The sequence below is a fragment of the Pundamilia nyererei genome, unplaced genomic scaffold, assembly GCF_000239375.1.
Source record: "Pundamilia nyererei isolate P.nyererei 1_Seehausen unplaced genomic scaffold, PunNye1.0 scaffold00077, whole genome shotgun sequence".
In the NCBI taxonomy this organism is placed as follows: Eukaryota; Metazoa; Chordata; class Actinopteri; order Cichliformes; family Cichlidae; genus Pundamilia; species Pundamilia nyererei.
The window spans coordinates 778,211-783,575 of NW_005187478.1; the positions used below are offsets into that span (position 1 = coordinate 778,211).

The 5,365-nt window shown below is 38.2% G+C and overlaps 1 protein-coding gene across 1 annotated transcript in view; it reads left to right on the plus strand.

The window, feature by feature from the left end:
* pappa2 (pappalysin 2) overlaps nucleotides 1-5,365 on the plus strand; it is an 81,754-nt gene that overhangs the window by 1,998 nt on the left and 74,391 nt on the right. The window lies entirely within an intron of this gene.

A 5,365-nucleotide genomic window follows, 5' to 3' on the forward strand; every position in this document is an offset into this window, starting at 1 on the left:
CACACACACACACACACGCACGCACACACGCACACACGCACGCACGCACACGCACACACACACAGTTATTAAGTGTGAGCCTGTGTAAATAAAAAGGTTTTAAGTTTGTTTGTGAATGTAGACACGGCTTTAATCAGCCTCAGGTCAGCTTGTTCCAAAGAACTCATAGATTTAATTCTGGGAACAGCTAAAAGATCGGCACCTGATGATGGAACTGAGAAAGCCAAACCAATCAAAGGATTCCAAAGTTAATTCTATGTTGAACTGGAGCCAATGAAATGATTTCAACACTGGAGTATTGTGTTCAAAATGCTGTGTACATATAAGGACTGCTGCATTCTGAGGAAGTTGAAGTCATCCTACTGATAATTTGGATAATCCTGCAAATACAGGGTGACAGCTTCATAAGACCTGCATGGAGCAATTTCTCAGTCAGTTTTGAGACGTTTTGAAGTGGTAGAAAGATCTGGTGACCTTTTTAATAATGATCAAAACTGAGGTCACTGAGAAAGGTGATAAATATGTAATATAAATATGTCTCTGACTGAAAGTGGTCTTATGGGGATAAATAAAACTATTTCAGTTTTGTGTAAAAGTATTGTTTTGCTGTACATTAAGTATTTATGACCTTCAGCTGGCCATCTGAGATGAACATCAGCAAGGTTCACCTCCACTGCACTCGTGGTGTCACAGCTTTACAAAACTATCTTCAACTAATACACAAATTCAGTAACTACACTGTGAACACAATGAAACAAACACAGAACAACTCAGCACTACAGAACACATGTATTATTTTAGTTAATGTCTATATTAAAAAATAGGCTTCCCTGACACGCCCCACTCGATATGCTAAAACAGTGATGGAGATCTTGTTTTTAATCTTCTTCTTTTGGCTGTCTCCTTTCTTTCTCTTCTCCTCCAGTCAAATCACTCGACCTGAGATCTCCCTCTGATGTACTCATCTCTAATGCTTTCCCTCCTGGTCAATACCAATAAAATATCTTAACATCTTCAAATGTGCAACCTCCTGTTCTATCATGTCTTTTTGTTAGTGCCACTGTCTCCAAGTCATACAACATAGCAGATCTTCCTACTGAGTGCAGATGAACTCCAAAAACACAGTTCAGTGCTATCACATAAATCCCTTCCCTTCATAACCTCAGGGCGATTGTTGCTTTCTTTGAAAGGAGGAAAATAGCATTCTTCTGGTGCACTCATTTAGGCTAGTGTGTCAAAATGTGCAACATAAGAAACTAAGCAAACAAAATATTTTAATATGAATACATTTCTGATCAGATTGTATCATTTGCTCATTGTCATTACTATTTTCTCAAGCTTATCCTTGGGTTGTACTAACAATAATTACAACCAGAAAAATGGAAGCTTAATAGAATTATCTTATGAATGAGTGCAGCTTGTTTTGAATACATACCCCAAACTAGACCGTGGAAGTTTTAGGATCTAGTTACATCCCTGCTGACAACAATAATGAGTGTGATTGGACATAATTGGACACTGACAGCAATTATCATTGCTGCCACCGGATGCTGACGAAGATAATGTGACAGGATCATTTCCATTTCTGAAGAATAGGCTATTATAAAGAGGACGATGAATATATTGATAGCTGGTATTGATAACTGTGTGATGAGTGATGACACTCGACACAGCCTCTTGGAAGAATTTTACAATTACAATGTAAACCAGGAAGCAAATGTTGCTTTCAAGATTGTTAGATTGTAGCCTTAAAATGTTATACGCTAAGCTAAAAATTCCACAAAAATCTATGCAGAGCAACTCACCTGGTTAAATACGGCTTATGTTAACTTGCTGCACCATTTTGTGCTAAAAATTGACATTACAAGAAAGTGCAGGCCAGCCTGACGCGGTGTAGTTTAACGTCAGTTCATAAAAGATTGTACAAAGTCTTGAACGACTTCTCACTTCTTTATATTTTGCCAGACGTTCTTGTTATTTTTTTAAATCGTCTTGAGCAGTAGTTCTCCCGTTGTTCTAAAAGTCTTTCAAAGTTCTTCTTTGAACATTGGCTTGTTTTCAGTCCAGTCCTTGTACCTGACCATTTTCGGGGAAATGTTTTTTTGCTTGTTAAGTCAATTAATCGTGACCTACGAATCATTCAAATATTCTGCATGCCTGAAATGTTTAGCCATGCCTGTCACAACTATATAACTTTAGTTGAATCTATAAAAAGTTACAAAGATAACAGTTTAACAAGTATAAAATAGTGATTCCCAAACTTGACAGCATGGTGTGCAGTGTGTCCTTAAAAAAATCAGAGGAAACGGGACAAGTGGAGAGTGTGAAGAAGCCACAGGGTGAAGGGTGACGCATAAAAAATGATGCACAAACTGGACTGAAGATTACAACAGGTGTTATACACTGATGAATCCAGATTTCAAATTATTGGTTCAAATTGTCGTCAATAAGTGCAAAACGGAGAAAAACAACAGTGAGTGTCTACAGCCAACAGTAAAACAGTGTCATGGTTTGGGGCTGCATTAGAGCCAGTGGTGTTGGGTATCTTTGATGGAACTATGAATGTAGCAAGTCATGGTCAGATTGTGATTCGGCATACACTACCATCTGGAAAGCGGTTGATTGATAACGGCTTAATTGTTTTAGCATGACCATGATCCCAAATACACTGCCAGTAAAAGTAAAAGAAGCTGAAAGAAGAAGAAGACCTGTGGGCCGACCTTCAGTGAGACCTGAAGGTTACTAAAAGGAATTATACAAAACGTTCAGGCTGTGTCGCAGAATGATGGTGGTCATATCAAATACTGATTTTTGATTTTCTTTGCTTTCTATAATGCGTTCCCATGAATGCTTTGCTCATGTTTCAATAAATCACTGCATCCAAACACGGCAAAATATAAACAAAAGATGTTGGTTCTAGATTTTTCCACAGCGTTGTATCTCTTCAGTGCAACACATCGACACTTTGGACACAAAGTCACAGCGTTTGCTTTTTCCCTTTTTGTTTTTAATTACAATTAATTTTAGTTGGTTTTCATCAATTTAATGAAATAACACTGAAACTTTGAAAAACTGAAACTCCTTTCAAGATCGGTTACCATCAATACGCAGTTATCGTGACACCCCTAAAGCTAAAGTGAGTTATAACATTAAAAGATTGGTTTAACCAGGTAAATTCTAATTCAGGACATAGAATCTGTGATTTCACTCAGCTTCTCATCAAGAGTTAGCTTCCCTGTGGATTTCCACTGATTGTAAGTGCCAGCTGTAGACACACTGATTCCTACACAACCTGCATTGTTTTGCAGGCTCGTCTCGTGAAGACAAACATGGGTATTTTTCTAATACTGAGAATGTTGCATTTGAAAAGCTGCACACTTGACAGAACAACACATACATCAAGCAAATTGAAGAGGATTAAAGCACTATGGTGTAGCACTGCAGCTGTCCAGATAGTGAGGGAGACCACAAACTGTTATGTCCGCTCACATTTACTCTGATCAAAGATCCGACTCCATTACTCAACTTCTCTTTCCCCTCATTGCTTCCTTATGTGAGGGCGGCATTTTGTGGCATGGGCCTTTCTCTTTGTAGTGTCCAGAAGGAATTTGACCAATTCAGTAAAAAACAAACTCCTATTGTTTCTGCTAGACATGACATTGACATTGGTTTGACTTCTAATGGTCACTGATGATCTTTTAAATCTGTTTGCACATTTCAACCCTTTGTTCTTGTGTGACTGTATGCGTTGCAGAATGCTGTAAACAGTCCAGTCCCGAGTGGGCTGCTGGACAAATGATGATGCCATTAGTACATTTGACAAGCCCTACATTAATATATAATACAGATAACAGAGGGTCATATGATTGTTGGGTTTTTCTCTGTGTCTATGAAGCGCCTTGAGGCGACTTTTGTTGTGATTTGGCGCTATAGAAATAAAATTGAATTGAATTGAATTGAATAATAAGATGTATTATTGCATGATTCCATGCATGTTGCACAACATATACAGCAATAGTACTAAAGTTAAAAAAAATTCAACACTGTATAAAATATTCATCAGTGATAGAGTGACACGTGAAATTCTCTAAATGTTAGTAATGTTTTTAAAGTCTTTGATAAAAGTCTTAAATTATTAAAGTTTCATTTTCTTGTTACTTTACTGTCACATGTTTTGATTTCAATGTTAGATTGGATCATGTATCCTACTCTGCTATATGTAGCATTTTTAAAGCTGAACTCTAACAGTGAATCAAATGATTGAGTAATTCAATAGAGTTGTCTGGCAGCAGTAGTAGTGAGCTGCAAAAAAAGTCATCACAGTGTCTCACTGCTCTGCAGGGCATAATTCAGCCCACTGTTTGGGTTTCCTGGCCTGGATATTTCACTGTCCTCAGTAACCTTGTTAGAGGAAGTTTTTTAATAGTATCTCTGATACTGTACACTACCTGCCCAACAAGCACACAGCAGACAGAAGAGGTCAGCAGTTTGATAGATGGAGCATTTAGAATCGAGGATACAAAGTATTTCCCTTTAAAATTGCTGCATAGGGACATTTGTGTCCTTGCTAGTTTGCAGCAACAAAATAAGTTGGCTAAAATAATTATCTTGTGCTTAGTCCAACACCAGTTGCCTGTTGTTTCAAAGATGTCAGTTGAGTAATGCGAACTGCTTATATGGAGCAGCGGTGCGTGTTCTTTACGTTCTGCACAGACAAGTTTAGCCACACATTGTTAGTGCGTCTTGTGCTGCACATTTCAGTTGTATTTAAAATTTAATGCAGATGCAGTATTTTTATGATCAATGTTTAAATCAGTTTGCCACCAGGACTTGATCTCAAATTGTTTGTAAATATGTTTGACTGTACAAATCCACAGTATATCAGTGTTACATTGCCAGCTGCTTCTGCTTCCCTCCAAAGGCCAAAATAGCTGCAGAGTTAAAATATTGATTCAGTGCAATAATTAAGCTGAACGCGCATCGCCACATTGAAGATGCTTGTTGATTGGTCGTCCTGAAACATTGCGGTGTAATGCAAGTGAAATACCATTTTGAAGTTACCACACTAAGCTACAAATCTATCTAAGTCTTACCTCAACTACTGAGTTACATGCTTAGCCATGAAACTGGCTCAGCTCCCTTTTAGATACACAAGTAAGCCTACACACACACACACACACACACACACACACACACACACAGACAAAAGAACAAAGAGCACACAATTACTGTGAAGTTGGTAATTGTTAAATTGTAGCCATCCCCACCCCTTGTCTGTCTCCTGTTTACTTTGAGCTTATGTTTCCCTTTGCAGCCGGTCCTGACTCGTTTTGATCCCAGGGAGGTCCGCTGCAGTCACAGCATC